Source organism: Herpailurus yagouaroundi, unplaced genomic scaffold, assembly GCF_014898765.1.
Source record: "Herpailurus yagouaroundi ecotype Mexico unplaced genomic scaffold, PumYag 198, whole genome shotgun sequence".
In the NCBI taxonomy this organism is placed as follows: domain Eukaryota; kingdom Metazoa; phylum Chordata; class Mammalia; order Carnivora; family Felidae; genus Herpailurus; species Herpailurus yagouaroundi.
Window position 1 is genome coordinate 14761145 of NW_024412429.1, and position 8052 is coordinate 14769196.

Sequence of the window (8052 nt, forward strand, 5' to 3'; positions counted from 1 at the left end):
CAATCCTGTATATAAACCTATTTATGTCCCTCTATTCAGCTCTTCCAGAATCTTGCCCTCAGTTGTAGTGTTGCCAAATTCCTGACAACTATTAATCTTTGGTATTCAGGAAAGATCAATCAGCACTGGAAGAGATTCTCAGGAACTTCTGAAATTATAGGTTGTTTTGTATTTTTCCCAACAATTATTTACATATTTCTGAAACAATGATGAATAATCATAATAAAGATGGTGATTTTTCTGTGGTAAGATCATACCAAAAGTTTCAGAGATTTTCTATAACAAAAAATAACATAATAATGAATGCATAGTTTGTTATTATTTTATACTGGTACATTGTGACAAAATTATATATTTCAGTAACGTGTAAAACATTTTTATTCCTGATATAAATATTTGGTAATGAGAATCACTCAGAGATGTGAACTCCATGTATTAGCATTTCCTGTTCTTGCTTTTGGCTTCACATCAGTGGTATCATGGGCTGAATTATGTCCTTCTAAAATTCACATATTGAAGTACTAACTCCCCAGTACCACAGAATTTGGAGATAGGACCTTTAAGGAGGAAAATAAGTTAAAATGAGATCATTAGGGAGGGCCCTAATCTCCTATGTCCTAATCCCATATGTGTCCTTATAAGAAGAGGAAATTTGGGCACAGATGTGTATGTGCACAGAGGGAAGGCCACCTGAAGACATAGGGAGAAAATGGCCATCTACAAGCTAAGGAAAGAAGCCTCAAAAAGAACCACCCTGCTGAAACCTTGATCTTAGACAGTCTAGCCCTCAGAACTGTGAGACACTGAAGTTCTGTTGTTTAAACCAGCCAGTCTAGGGGCGCCTGGGTGGCTCAGTCAGTTGAGCATCCAACTTCGGCTCAGGTCATGATCTCACAGCTCATGACTTCGAGCCCCATGTTGGGCTCTGTGCTGACAGCTCAGAGCCTGGAGCCTGCTTCAGATTCTGTATCTCCCTCTCTCTCTGCCCCTAACCCACTCGTATTCTGTCTCTGTCTCTCTCAAAAATAAATAAACATTAAAACCAGTCTATGCATTTCGTTATTGCAGCCCTAGCTAACTAATACAAGTGAATTCCTTCAAACAAGGAACATTTCTGTGTAGATTATTAAACTCTATTTCTCACATTCCCAATTTCTCAACTAATTTTTCTTGAGATTCAGCATTTGCCGAAGCATACAAGTTTTCCCAAAAATGCCAGGAAGAAATTTCAACATGAAAACAATGGTTACTCTACTTGTCAAAACGCAAGGACATCTGAGCTCATCTGTAGGATAAATCATCAGCTGCAAACTGTCCACATCGGTTCAGTATTGAGGATCCCATAGTTTTTCCATGGATCCACTCTTAAATACACTGCCCATCTTCTCCCCAAAATATACAGCTATCTCTAGACCACTCATGGCTCCTTTTTACTTATCTTTGTTATATGAACTAATATTTCTTAACTCTTTCCATTAGGTGAATGGTATTTTGGGAGTAAGGAGAGACACATTCATGGGCTCAGTCTACCATTTTGGATCTGAAAAATTCTGGAAATACTATGTCATTTTTTTGGTAGACTTTGTACATGTCAACTGAAAGCAAAGGAAGAAATAAGTATTTTTTTCCAGGTCTATAAAGAATGATTTCTTAAAATAAATTTTTTTAATGTTTATTCATTTTTGAGAGACAGAGACAGAGCATGAGAGAGGTTCAGAGAGAGATAGAGAGACACAGAATCCAAAGCAGGCTCCAGGTTCTGAGCTGTCAGCATGGAGTCTGATGTGGGGCTCAAACTCACCAACCATGAGATCATGACCTGAACCGAAGTCAGATGCTTACCCAACTGAGCCACCCAGGTGCCCCAAGAATTATTTCTAATATAATTTTAGGTGACATCAATCTTAACCTCATTTTGAACTCAGGTGTACACGAATATGACTCTATTTTTTATAACTGAAATTAATTTGTATCAAGCAGTTATGTTTATTATTTTAAAATCTCAATTTGTTATCATCTGAGTCACTTCAAGATTACCTTAGCAAATTCAGGTTTTACACTGGCTTTTCCCTTGTGATGATACTATAAATCCAAAGAAAATTTTAATTTCAGTGGTTCTTATATCAACTTTCCCTAAAGCAATGGATGCCAGACTCAAGTTCTATTATAATTGGAGGACGGTTGTATTCGTAACCTATTGCTGCTGTAACAAGTTACCACAAGCCTCCTGGCTTAAAACAACACAGATTTGTGATTTCATAGTTCTGGATCTCAAACATCCAAAAATTGGCCTGATGGGGCTAATCTCAACATATTGGCAGGGCTGTATCTCTTCTAGAAGCTCTAGGCGAGAACTTTTTCCTTGCCTTTGCCAGCTTCCAGAAACCTCTTGCATTCTCTGATTCCTGATCTACTTCAAGTAGTGACATCTCTCCAATCTCTGCTTTATTATCATATCCCCTTCTCTGACTCTAACTGATTTCTACTTCATTCTTTTAGGGACCCTTGTGTTTACACTGGGATGCTTGAATAATCCAGGATAATCTTCCTACTTTAAAATCTTGAAATTAATCATATCGGCAAAGTCTCTTTTGCCATGTAAAGTAACATATTCGTAGGTTTCAAAGATTAAGAGAGACATCTTCAGGGACCATTATTCTGCCTAGCACAATGAAGTGGCAAATTTAATCTGTGGTGTATAAAATACTAACAGCAGTTAATATTTCAAGAATTTATTCTACTACAGAGTAAACCAAAAATAACTTTCATATTGCAGGTGCCTTAAGAGGTAATTCAATTGCAAAGGAATAATGTATTGCTAATTGTGCATTACATATTTAATTTGTAAATGTAAGCCAGGATAAAAATGAAAGTTCCTCTTTTTCCAAGTCAGTCACAAGCATCAAAGCCACAGAAAGGGCCTCACTCAATGCCCAAAGCACTAAGATGAATGCATTAAAGCAAGTCCTCTTAATTTTTTTTTAATGTTTACTTATTCTTGAGAGAGAGAGAGAACACGAGTGGGGAGGGGCAGAGAGAGAGGGAAACACAGAATCTGAAGCAGACTCCAGGCTCCGAGCTGTCAGTACAGAGCCCAACGTGAGGCTCAAACTCACAAACCATGAGATCATGACATGATCCAAAGTCAGACATTTAACTTACTGAGGCACCCAGGCGACCCAAAACAAGTCCTTTTGAATTCAAGTCATATGGAAATCAAGAGTCAACTTATTTAGACATTATCATTTTAGAGATTGTTGCTAAAAAAGCTATTTGTATTGTTTCAGGCTGAATAGGCTGATGTGTTAAATGGTAAGCGTTTTTGATTATTTGAAACATCTCAAAACATAAACCCCCAAGAGATTTCTGCTCTACAGAACTCTCTAGTCTGCAATGACAAAGAATATGCAGGGAACAAAGAGAGAACAAGTTGGAGGGAGGGAACAAATGGGAAGTGAGAATATTACAAGGAAGAACTAGCACAGGCTACTGAGAAGGGGACCTGCAATCACAAAGTCTTTGTGACCCTTTGCAACTTCTGCCCAATTCTGGACCAGAGATGGAGTTCTGAAGAGACAGATGGGATGGAGGAGAGAAAGGAGGGGCAAGAACAATGTTCATGGTCAAGGTCCGTCTTAGACACCATGAAAGAGAATGTGATTAAGAACTCTATTCCCTTCTCTGCCACTAAATAATTATGTCACCTTGGGAAAATCACTTAGTCTTTGGGGACTTGGGGACTGCATGGAACTTTTCTACATGAGCTTCCAGGGTCCTGGCTTTTGCTATCTACTTTATATGTCTGCTTCCTCATCTGAAAAGTGGGTTGAAGAACAGTACATACCTCATATATTTGATATGATTTAATGATATAAAGTGCCTAGGAAAGTACCTGCTATGTAATAAGTTTTGGTTATTACTATAATTCCTTTCATTTCTCATTACCACTGAGGTAGTCTAAATCCTTACTGTCTCACCTTTGGATGACTTCAGCAGTGCACACACCATGTTCCCTATTTACAGGGTCTCCTCCACATGACTCCAACCAGCACGACTACCAACAGAGAAATTTTTTTTTAATAAAACTTCTTTTTTAACATTTATTTATTTTTGGAAGACAGAGCACAAGCAGGGGAGGGGCAGAAAGAAAGACACACACAGAATCTGAAGCAGGCTCCAGGCTCTGAGCTGTCAGCACAGAGCCCGACACGGGGCTCGAACCCATGAACTGTGAGATCATGACTTGAGCTGAAGTCAGACGCTCAACTGACTGAGCCACCCAGGCGCCCAAGCATAGCAATTCTTAAAGATCAATCAATGAACCCACTAAAATTCCAAGCACAAACAAGATTCAGGGACTGCTCTGAAAGCACAAAAATGAATATGTGCATATTTCTGGGGAAAGCCGCTTAGTTTTCATTAAAGTTTCACAATAATAAAAAAAATAATCTCAGACTACTTAAATTGACCCATGTTTCTGAATCACCCCATTTATCACTGAGTTGTTCAGATTAGAAAAGAACTTTTCCTAGTTCATTTACTTACCCACTCACCTACTACACTATTTCTTCCTTTTTTAACTTTTCTCACATCACCAACATCTCCTGACTTATCTCTACTTTTAGCCATTTCCAGAGAAAACGGATGTAATTAAGATCATTTCATCAGCTTCTACAGTAACAGCACCCCAACTGGTTGGTCTTAAGTGTTCACTTGCTTCAAATGTATGCACTCACTGTTTGCTGACCTGAGTCCCTTGGTCGGTAGCAGAACTAACTTACTTTCCTTAAGACTTGCAGACCACAGGCCTTGAGGAGCGAAGGACCAAACTTTCCCAGAAGATAAGACCTGACGCCATTTGAAAACAGCTGCCAATGCTGCCAGCAATTCTGTTCAGGGTCATGTCGACATACAAGTAACCGCCTGGACACCTGCTTCTCCTGCACGTAGCCCCCCTCCCTTTTCCTATACCTTCCCCTTTAAAACCCTTCAACTTTGCCTGGCCAGGGAAGACGGTCATTGGGACATTAGACCGCCATCTGTCAGGGTGCTGACTTCCTGAATAAAGCAAACCTTCCTCTCTGCCCTCACTTGTCTCTCGAGTATTGATTTTTGAGTAGTGAGCAGCTGAACCTGAGTTTGGAACTGGTAACACTACCACCTCATCCATCCATTCATCCACCTTTGACCCAAACACTCTGTCTGTTGAACTGTTCTGTGTCATGCAAATGTCAAGCCCACTGCTGGTGTATCATTCATTTACACTTCTTCTTAAGGATATCACTCAAGCAAAAGCTTTACCTACAGCATCACCAGATTTCCCATTCTTACATCTTTTCCTTCAGCATGCAAACACAGTTTTGATATTTCTCCCACATGAAAACAAATTACTTCATCTCTCTTTTCCCACCAGATCCCTCCCCTCTTCTTTGTTCTCTTATGCAGGAAAACACCTCAAAGAATCATCAGTATTCATAGTACAGGCGCTCCCTTCCTCATTCTCTTGGACCCATTCCAACCCAGCTTTTATCCACATTCCTCCACCAATAATATTATTGTGATGGTTACTGATAACAGTCAATTCTGGTCATGGTTTCTCATCTGATTCAAAATAAAATCAGAATTTTGCTATGACCCGGGTTGTCCTATGTGGCCTGGTTCCTCATAACTTCTCTGACTTCTCTCTTACGTTATATCTTGGTCATTTTCACCATTTAAGCCAAATTAGCCTCTTCTCTGCCTAAAATGTTAGGTAAGTCCCACCTGAGAGCTTCTGCATCTCAAATTCCCTTTGTCTAGAACGTTCTTCCCACAGAGACTCATAGCTGATTTTGTGGTTTCTTTCAGGGCTCTTCCTCAAATTCACCTTCTTGTGAGGTCTCCTATAGAAACTTCATCTAAAATTTCAACCCTCTTTTCCAATACTTCCTATCCTCCTTCCCTGCATATTTTTTTCCCCGTAGCACTCGCACTTTCTACCACAATGTGTATTTTATTTACACTAGGTTGTTTATTATATGTTTTCCTCCATAGAATGTAAGTTCTATGTGAGCAGGAACTGGTGTCTGCTTTGTTCACTGTTGTATCATCAGTAAATGAATGCTGTTTTATATAGCAGCACAAATAAAACTGTTAATGATGCCTTCTTCCTTGAAAGACTTTCTTTACTTGTTTTCCAGATTTTCTTTCCTATTTTTCTCCTCTTTTGCTAGCTTCTCCTTTCAGTTTTTACCCCCTTTGTTCCTCAACATCCCAACCCATTGATGTTGGAGTGCATCAGAGTTACAGTTGAATTGTATCCTCCCCCCTCCTAAATTCATCTGTTGGAATCCTAACCCCCAGTACTTCAGAATGTGACCATATTTGGAGACAGGGTTTTTACAGAGGTAACCAGGTTAAAATGAGGTCATTAACATGGGTTCTAATCCAATATGACCCATGTCCTTATAAAAAGGGGAACTTTGGAGACACAGACACACAGGGACAACACCATGTGAGGACAGACAGAGATCTGGGTGATGCTTGTATAAACCAACGATTGCCAGCAAAACACCAGATGCCAGGGAGAGACATAGATCAGATGCTCCCTCACAGTGTTCAGAAGGAACCAACCACACTGACGCCTTGGATCCAGACTTTTGCCTCCAGAACTACGAGACAATAAATTTCTGTTGTTTATTCCCCAGTCGGTGGCACCTTGTTATGGCAGACCAAGTAAATTGATACACCCAGGGGTTGTGTGTTGAGCTTCCTTTTTAGCTACAGTTAGTCCCTTGGTGATCTCATGGCTTGTACCTTTAAATCTCATCTCTAGGGGCGCCTGGGTGGCGCAGTCAGTTAAGCGTCCGACTTCAGCCAGGTCACGATCTCGTGGTCCGGGAGTTTGAGCCCCGCGTCAGGCTCTGGGCTGATGGCTCAGAGCCTGGAGCCTGTTTCCAATTCTGTGTCTCCCTCTCTCTCTGCCCCTCCCCCGTTCATGCTCTGTCTCTCTCTGTCCCAAAAATAAATAAACTTTGAAAAAAATATTTAAAAAAAAATTAAATCTCATCTCTAGAGGTGCCTGGGTGCCTCGGTCCGTTGAGTGTCTGACTTGGGGTCAGGTCATAATCTCACAGTTTGGGAGTTTGAGCCCCATGTCAGGCTCTGTGCTGACAGTTCAGAGCCTGGAGACCCACTTCGAATTCTGTCTCCCTCTCTCTCTCTGCCCCTCCCCCACTTATGCTCTGTCTCTCTCTGTCTCTCAAAAATAAATAAAACGTTAAAAAAATGTTAATTCTCACCTCTACACTGAAGACTTCCAACTGTTGACCTGCAGCCCCAAATCTCCTCAGAACCTGTCACTTACTTAACTTGTCCAAAGCTAAACCCATCCTCCCCTGGAACCGCCTCCCCCACCCCAAGTCTTTTTCGACTTACTTAATAGCCACATTCTTCTTCAAGTTGCTCAGGTGACTTACCTTAGAATTATTCTGGACTTTTCCGTATCTTCAAACTATCCGCAAAAAATTTGACTCTACTTTTGAGACACATGCAGACTCCACTTCTCACCACCTGTACTGTGTGGACCTGGCCAGCACCATCATCATTCACCTGATTTATAGCAAGAGCCTCCTCGCTCCTCTCCCTGCTCCCACCTGCAGCACCCCCTCACCCAATTGCCAACACAGCAGCCAGAATTGTTATGTTGAAATGCAGTTCAGATACTGTCACACCACTGTCTGAAACTCTGCCACATCTCCCCAATTCACTGCTAAGTCCTTATGGTGGCCTGTGTTACCAAGGGCTAGATAGCCTCCCTGACCTCATCTCCTGCTCTGCCTCATCCAGCTCACCTGCTCTGCCCACACTGGCTTCCTTGCTGTCCAAGTATGCCAGGATTTTCCCCTCACTTGCTCCTGCCCAAAACATTCATCCCTCAGATATCTAAATTGCACATCAGTGTCATTCAATAAGTATTTCTTGAAGGAATAGGGACTAAATTGCAAAGACTTACATTAATAAGGTAAAATTAAAACTCTGCAGATTCATATTCGAATTGCACTGCAATTACAC